Here is a 9,429-nt window from a genome sequence, read left to right as displayed (position 1 = left end):
TATTTCTTATACTTATTCATTATAGTTTTTCTGCAGCACAATGTCTTAACTATATTACCCCAAACACTTCTGTCCCTGGATCTTTATATTCCTTTTCAACCAATTATTGGCTTATTATTTTCCATTTTTACTGATCCTTAGCATGTTTTATATTTTTTGTTTGTTAATTTTTAGGCAAGGAAGGACTCAGTACTATGGGCTGATCTTGAACTTGCTGTGCAGGAAGGCTGGCCTTGGCCTTCTGACACTCGCTGCCTCTCAAATACTGGCATTGCAAGCATGTACCTTCATACCTGTTTTCAATTGTGTAAGTAATGCTATATGGATGTTTAGGGGATCTGCTTATGTCGTATTCTGAGAAGGCTAAATTTGTACTGACAGCAACATTTTTTTATAGATTACCTTTGACTTGCCGAAGTGGTTTAAAGTTTTGTTAGGGAAAGAAACTTTCAGGGTAGACACCTTACATCATGACAGTTTATTATTTTAAGCATGTATGTGCACACACATGTACATATACACACATGTGTGGGCTTACTATTTAACTCAGGCTGCCTTAAACTCATGCTGTCCTGTCTCTTGTTTCTGAGTTCTAGGAGTACATGCATGATAGTGGTAAAGGTGTTTATTCAGCATTATTAGAAGCAGCATTTTTTTTTTGGAATTCCAACTATCCCAGGTTCCATATAAACTGTATGTGTGGGTCTATAGACTTCGGCTCTGCTCTTCAGAGTGTCAGTGGCTGTTTTCTCTAAAGCTTGGTCTTTCATACCTTTATACTTGAGTCTTGGAAGTTGATTAACATCCTCAAGGGGAAATTTCACTCAGACGGAAAGGTCTCCCTTGTGGCTTTTCCCCACTGAGATCTAACTAGTTTGATTTGAGTGATCCTTGGCTACTCTGTATTCTGCTTTCTGTTTCTGCTGTCCAGTGACGTTCACTGCCTTTGCTTAGAGTCTCCTTCCCTGAGCTGGGCTCTGGAAAATGCTCCAGGGAGAAATCTTGGGTTTATGTGATGTTTATCTTGTTTGCCTATTTCTTTTCTGAGGACCACAGTCCTGCACTGGCTGCTATCCAAAGCCGACAAACAGTTGTTGTGTATGTTTTGTCTAGATTTTATACTTGTTTACAGTGAGAAGTTAAGTCCAATAACTGCTGCTCTATGGTGGGTGAAGCCGGAGCATGCCCACACTATTTGTTTTTATTTTCTCTACCATCCTGTACTTTCAGAACACCTTTGTTCTATCATCTCCACAATCAGGATCTCATGAGTTTGCTTTCTCCCCAGTTCCTCAGAACGCCTTCTTATTTGTGGCAACTGTTACAGGCTGTACTATTTGGATGTAGGCAGTATAAAGCAGACCACCCCCCAGAACAAAGCCCCTATTGCCTTAGAATGACGTTTGTATTCTGCTAAACTTTAGGTCCCTGCCAGCTTGGTTTCTTCTATTTTGTATTATGGTTCCTTGTTAATCAAATCCATTCTACCTGCTTTGATTTTTGTCACCGACTTTTGAGTCCTGCTTGATCTCCTGGTTGCTATACCTTTTTGCATTAATCATTATGAATGTTTGCTTGTGATATGTGCCATGTAGGCTCCTGTATCCGAACCCTTGGTCTCCTGTTGTAGGTGATGTTTGGGAAGGTTATGAACCCATTAAGAGGCAGAGCATTGATGGAGAAAGTTTGTCACTAGAGGAGGGCCTTGAAGGGTTATTTCTCTCCCTCCCTCCCTCCCTCCCTCCCTCTGTTCCTCACCCCCTTTCTCTTGATCTCCCCTCCCCATCTGCTTCTTGCAAATAAATAAAAAAAAATTATCATCCAGCTTCCTGCTCTTGCCACCATTCCAGAACTTTTCTGGCATGATAGACTCTAATCCTAACAATAAACTAAAAAAACAGTTCCTTGTGTTCATGCATTTTATCATAGAAACACACACGTAACTAATCTTGACCCGTGTCCACCCTTGTCTCATTTCAGACTTCCATCCACTTCCATGGCCATATCCACCCTCAGTGTTACTCTGGTATGTGTAAGCATTGGGTAGGGATTTATGTTACAAATTATACCTGTACCTGGACTAACTACCTAATGCTATGCACTTGCTGACATTCAGGAAGGTCTATGAGGGTGTAACTATGAGAAAATAAAAATAGGTTACTTTTTCATATGACAGGCAAAGGAATGACACATCCATTTGTAATGGCACAGGAGCAGCAAAGCAAATAGGAGACATGCTAAATCAGTTACAACCGTCTTCAAGGGCAGATAGATTCCTCCCAAGATCATGTCATAGGCCTGGCTTCATTAAATTTTCCCATGTCATTACATCACCATTATAATATAAAATGTAGTAAACCGGGGCTAGACATATATTTTAGTTCGCTTTTCTGTCATGTACAAATCTCTGGGTTCACTCCCCAGCACCCGGAGAGGCCCAAAATGAAAAAGATAATTATTTTACACAGCTTTCAATGGAGAATGGAAAACAAACAAAGCAAAACCCAACGAAACCACCACCACCACCACCAAAAACACCCCCCAAAATCAGAAACCAACCCCCCCCCAAAAAAACCAAAAACCAACCCAGCCCCGATGAGCTAGAAGATGCAATACTAAGATCCTGCTAAGGGATGGGAAGAGAGACACTCAGAAATGTATGTGTGCTTGCACTGGAAGTGCCCACACTTTCAGCTTGCAACCAAGGTACTTGGACCTATGGAGCCACACAAATCTTTATGCAGCTCTAACTACAATACTCCTTTCAGAAGACCTTTCAGAAATGTGTCCATCCACATCTGCTTTTTCATTTGATTCTTCTATTTTTTTCCAGGGTGGGGGTTTTCTGTATTCCAGATTGAGGGAGAAGAATACTTAGGAGAGATTCCCTATCAGGCTCCATATCACTGTAGACCTGGTGGGTGAAACGGTTAGCGGTGGTCAGAGGAACCTATCAATACCTAAGAGAGATTTGATCTCCACAGTTGAAGCTTCAGTTAATTGCATTTGTGTGAGTGAGTGTGTGCGTGTGTGTGAATGCACGCATGTGTAGGCCTGATTTCTCGTTGTGATATATAGCAGTTACTGCCCTTGTTTGTACATATGCATATGTAATTCTCTCTCTCTCTCTCTCTCTCTCTCTCTCTCTCTCTCTCTCTCTCTCTCTCTCTCTCTCTGTCTGTGTGTATAAATGTGTGTGTGAGTGCAACGTTTACAAGAATTTCAAGATAATAAANGCTGGCCTCGAACTCAGAAATCCGCCTGCTTCTGCCTCCCGAGTGCTGGGATTAAAGGCGTGAGCCACCACACCTGGCTCCACCTCGAGTTTTAAAAATCATTATTAGTCTTATATGTATGTATCTTCTAGAGAAATGAGACTTCATACTTGTTTATTTTTAATAAATCTCACCTTCAAGAATTATTGGTAAAGGGAACATATCAGAAGGATACCGATAATATAAACACATGATGAGAAGAGTCTGGTGCCTGCATTGGAGGGTGGTTGGCTATGCATTGGGCTCGAGTGAGCCTCCTGGGCCTATCTGGGCAGTGACTGTTCCTTCTATGTTGTGGTTCATGGAGAAGCCATGAGCACTCTGGGATGAAGGTCGGTGTTTTTCTGTTCCCCTTTATGGTAGCTGGGCTCCAGCCTGCGCAGTGCTGAGCCTGTAAGAGCCAAGTAACATGGAGGCTGCAGAAAGATTGATACAGGTACTCCTAAGTCCATCACTAAGCAACATATACTGCTTTTAATGTACATGCAAAAAAAAATGTAAAGAGAAATGCTCTTTTCCTTTCTTTCTTTTAAGACTGATGTGTGGACATAAGACTGTGAGTAGGGGCCTCTTTTACAGAACACCACCATTTTAAAATGTTGACTTTATGGTTTCTGGCAGATTAATTGGAAATGCTGCAGCATTATTCATGTATTTTTTTATATCATTGAAATTTTAGAGGCCCAAGCTGCAGAAGGATGTGAAAGTTGCTTCTTATTAAATGCAGACACTTTGCTAAGAACTTTATCATGAAATCGGCCACACTTCCCCCAAAAAGTGACAGTTCAGACGGCGGAGAGAGTAATTCTGACTAGGACATCCCATGTTGTTGGTTTGGCTGCTCTGATTAAAACCTTCTGCGAAGTAGGGGCTTCCGTGATAGGCCCAGTCACAAATTAAGACGACTATGTTGACCTAGTAAACATAGAACCCAGAAGTTCGTAACGACAAGCAGATATGGTTACTTCACCACTTGAAACTGCATCTTCCACACCTGCGCCACCAATGGGGGAAGATGGGCTTGCTTCAGCAGCGGCTTCTTTGGGTCATATGTAAATCCATCTATGGAAAGTTACAAAATCCCAGGAAATCCCACCTGTGAATGATTGTAGTGTTTAACCCTGAGGTTAGTTTCTCTAATGCTCATTCCATGGAAGGCTGCCTTCCTCCGCCCATCTTTAGTGGTTAGTTTGTATAAGACTAGCTCAAAACCATAAGCCCGCAAAACCACAATTTCCCCCCCAAAGACTGCATTGCCAGTGACATAGTGTGAAGGCGACAGGGTTAGCAGGTTATCCTCATAACTCAGAGAAACTGAAAGTGGCCTCTAAATAGGATGTTAGAGGCCACGGTAACCTTGGGGTCCTTTGAATGAGTTTTGTGCGTGACATACGCAGCCAAACATACGACTAAGGTCGTCGTTAATGAAAGAAGTATTGTATTCATATTTATATTTTGGAAGTTCAAATACTGGCTTCGTTTAAGCATGAAGCAGGTTTATTGAGCTGTTTGTAGGACAGTGTGGCTTTCTAATGGTCACGTCTTTGGCAAGTTTGATCAAGAGAAGTCTTTCTCATTATCCTTAATGTTTTTTTGAAAGCAGAGTGTTTTATACAAAGCTGTTTAATCTGTCTTTCAGGGCTTTTACGGCAGAAAGGTTGTTCAGAGGATGTCTCAGGCAACGCAAACACCTGGGTAGCATAAATTTCCTAATAACAATTTTACTCTGTTAACTCTTTCATTTCTAAGATTAAAAGACTTTTTTTCAAAAAGGCCGTAAAATTTCAAATATTATATAGCTGTGAAAATTAATAAATGTATTCAACATTAACATATGAAATGGTACAGAACAAAATTAAGTTGTTTTAGGGCTCCAGGTTACAAATTGCATTGTCAAATCATATATCTAGTTTATGACTTTTTCTCTCCATTTCTGAATTCTACATTCAAATCCACTAATGATTTCCATATTGGAAATAATTTCTTGGATGGAGGAAAATAGTTTTTCCCATTATAAAAGATCCATAAAAAATAAACACAAGGAAGAGATATACCTAGGTTAACAATTATTCATATTTTCATTTTGTATACGATGAATCAAATATACGTGTAGTTAGAGTGGAATATGACCCTGGTTAGTCTATTTATAATAGGCTCAAATGCTTTATAAGATGTTATTTAATATAGTTAATTGATTTAACTGTGTCATGATGAATATATACTCATTTTTAACTAAATTCACTTTTGAGTGTTAATATTGAAATGAAAATGATTTGAATTCTGGCAAAGAAATTCAATAATAAAGGCATTTATGCGTAATTTAAAGCAATTTCACTATTAGTTGCTTATATGTGTGTGCATGTGTATACATTAGTAAATGCATATGTATATAACAAATACAGAATGTATACTCTTTGTATACTGTCTATGGTAATATCTATGAATCTACAAACCCATTAGTTAATCAGCTGACCTCATAATTTCTCACCCCCTCTTCTTTTAGACAAGTTTTTATATAAGTCCAATCTAGTCTCGCAGGAGCAGAGAATGACTCTGAACTTCTGATTCTCCAGTCTCTACCTCTTGAATGCTAGGGCAACTGGCTTGTATCACACCAGGTACTGGGCATCGAACACAGAGCTTTATGCCCCCTAGGCAAAACACTCTATAAGCTGAGCTCCATCTCAAATTCAAATTCCAGAAACTTTCGATATCCATATATATATATATTTTTTTCAAAGGCTGGTTAATTAATTTAAAAATGGAATATGGAGAGGTTCATGATCCTCTGTATCATCATGAGGTTGGCAGTTGTTAGTCAATGGAAGCACTAAATGTTTTTTTGTTGGAGTTAACATCCTTGGTCCAAGCCTACGGCTTGCATTAAAATATAAGTTTATAGTTGATAAAAATGAAGGGCACCATCAGAGTCAATATAATATTTGAAATACTCTTTGTATACAGCATCCTGCTTTTAATATGTTTTTCTTTTTGTTATCAAATTTGAGGCCTTATAATGCTAAAGCATAGAAGATTAGAAGTAATTCATATCAAGTGTCACTCTAGACTCAAATATACTCCCTAAAAATAAATATATCATTTATTTTTCCATGAGATAAATTCTGGTGATATAAATGTATCAAATATTTTGTGAAAATTTTCTTTCTTTCTTTCTTTCTTTCTTTCTTTCTTTCTTTCTTTCTTTCTTTCTCTCTCTCTCTCTCTCTCTCTCTCTCTCTCTCTCTTTCTTTCTTTCTTTCTTGACTAATCCTTATTTTTTTTGGATATTTTCTTTATTTACATTTCAAATGTTTTCCCCTTTTCAGATCTCCCTTTTGGAAGCCCCCTACCTCATCTCCCTTCCCCCTGCTTCTATGAGGGTGCTCCCTTATCCACTCACCCACTCCCATCTTCCCTCCCTCGCATTCCCCTACCTTGGGGCATCTAGCCTTCACAGGACCAAGGGCCTCTCCTCCCATAGATGCCCAACTAGGCCATCCTCTGCTACATAAGCGTCTGGAGCCATGGGTTCCTCCATGTGTACTCTTTGGTTGGTGGTTTAGTTCCTGGGAGCTCTGGGGGGTCTGGTTGGTTGATATTGTTCTTCCTATGGGGTTGCAACCCCCTTCAGCTCCTTCAGTCCTTTCTCTAACTCCTCCATTGGGGACCCTGTGCTCAGTCCAATGGTTGGCTGCAAGCATCCACCTCTGTATTGGTCAGGGTCTGGCAGAGCCTCTCAGGAGACAGCTGTATCAGGTTCCTGTCAGCATGTGCTTCCTGGCATCTCCAATAGTGTTTGGTGCCTGTATATGGGATGGATTCCTAGGTGGGGAAGTCTCTGGATGGCCTTTTCTGCAGTCTCTGTTCCACACCTTATCCCCGTATTTCTTCCTGTGAGTATTTTGTGCCCCTTCTAAGAAGCACTCAAGCATCCACATTTTGGTCTTCCTTGTTGGGATTCATATGATCTGTGAATTGAATCTTGGGTATTCTGAACTTTTCAGCTAATATCCACTTATCAGTGAGTACATACCATGTGTGTTCTTTTGTGGCTGAATTACCTCACTCAGGATGATATTTTCAAGTTCCATCCATTTGACTGCTAATTTCATGAAGTCATTGTTTAATAGCTGAGTAGTATTCATTCCATTGTGTAAATGTACCACATTTTCTATATCCATTCCTCTGTTGAGGGACATCTGGGTTGTTCCCAGCTTCTGGCTATTATGAATAAGGCTGCTATGAACATAGTGGAGCATGTGTCCTTATGACCAGTTGGAAGATCTTCTGGGTATATGCCCAGAAGAGGTATTGCTGGGTCCTCCGGTAGTACTATGTCCAATTTTCTGAGGAATAGACAGACTGATTTCCAGAGTTGTTGTACCAGATTACAATCCCACCAGCAATGGAGAAGTGTTCCTCTTTCTCCACAACCTTGCCAGCACCTGCTGTCACCTGAATTTTTGATCTTAGCCATTCTGACTGGTGTGAGGTGGAATCTCAGGGTTTTTTGATTTGCATTTCCCTGAACATTTCTTTTCTTTCTTTCTTTTTAAAAGCTTTATTTATTTATTTATTTATTTATTTATTTATTTATTTATTTATTTATTTATTATATGTAAGAACACTGTAGTTCTCTTCCAACGCTCCAGAAGAGGGAGTGAGATTTTGTTATGGGTGGTTGTGAGTCACCATGTGGTTGCTGGGATTTGAACTTAGGACCTTTGGAAGAGAAATCAGTAATCTTAACCTCTGAGTCATCTCTCCAGTCTTGAATATTTCTTTAGTTGCTTCTCAGCCATTCAAGTTTCCTCAGTTGAAAATTCTCTGTTTAGCTCTGTACCTCATTTTTAATAGGGTTGTTTGGTTCTCTGGAGTCTAACTTCTTGAGTTCTTTGTATACATTGGATATTAACCCTCTATCGGATGTAGGATTTGTAAAGATCTTTTCCCAATCTGTTGGTTGCAATTTTGTCCGATTGACAGTGTCCTTTGCCTTACAAAAAAAAAAAAAAAAAAAGCTTTGCAGTTTTATGAGGTCCCATTTGTCAATTCATGATCTTAGAGCATAAGTCATTGGTGTTCTGTTCAGGAAATGTTCCCATCTGCCCATGTGTTTGAGGCTTTTCCCTATTTTCTCTTCTATTAGATTTAGTCTATCTGAATTTATGTGGAAGTTCCTGATCCACTTGGACTTGAACTTTGTACAGGGAGATAAGAATGGATCAATTTGCATTCTTCTACATGTTGACTACCAGTTGAACGAGCACCATTTGTTGAAGATACTGTCTTTTTCCACTTGATGGTTTTAGCTCCTTTGTCAAAGATCAAGTGACCATATGTGTGTGGGTTCATTTTAGGGTCTTTAATTCTATTTCATTGATCTACCTGCCTGTCACTGTACCAATACCATGCAGTTTTTATCATTATTGGTCCATAGTACAGCTTGAGGTCAGGGATGGTGATTACCCCAGAAGTTCTTTTATTGTTAATAATAATTTTTGTCCCAGCCAGAGGAGAGGCATCCACCTGGGAGGGCTCTCACTGCCTGAGCTGATAAGGGAGCCATCTTTGCTCTGGTTTGCCCAGACTCCAGTCGGATCCCTCTGCGGACTGCAAAAGCAACAGCTTCTGGGACAGACTCCATTTCTGGCTCCAGAAATCCGGGCACCTTCCCCGGGAGGGCTCTCACTGCCTGAGCTGGTAAGGGAGCCATCTTTGCTCCGGTTCACCCAGGCTCCAGTTGGTGCTGGTGAGAGGGTAGACTGCAGAAGCGACACAGCTTCTGGGACAGACCATATTTCTGGCTCCAGACATCCTGGCACATTCACCACCACAGGAGAGGCATCCACCCGGGAGGGCTCTCACTGCATGAGCTGTTAAGGGAATCATTTTTACTCCCGGTCACCCAGGCTCCAGTCTGCACTGGTGAGAGTGTGGGCTGCAGAAGCTACACAGCTTTGGGACAGACAGAAACAACACAGCTTCTGGGACAGACACTGTTTCGGTCTCCAGACACCTGGGCACCTTCCCCACCAGAGGAAAGGCAGCCACCTGGGAGGGCTCTGTCTGCCAGAGCAGGTGAGAGAGCCATATTGTGTCCAGGGTCCCTTGGAGTCTAGTCTGTGCAGGTGAGTGTGCAAACTGCAGAGGC

This window comes from Mus pahari, chromosome 11, assembly GCF_900095145.1.
Source record: "Mus pahari chromosome 11, PAHARI_EIJ_v1.1, whole genome shotgun sequence".
In the NCBI taxonomy this organism is placed as follows: Eukaryota; Metazoa; Chordata; class Mammalia; order Rodentia; family Muridae; genus Mus; species Mus pahari.
Note: the sequence above shows the minus strand (reverse complement) of the source record.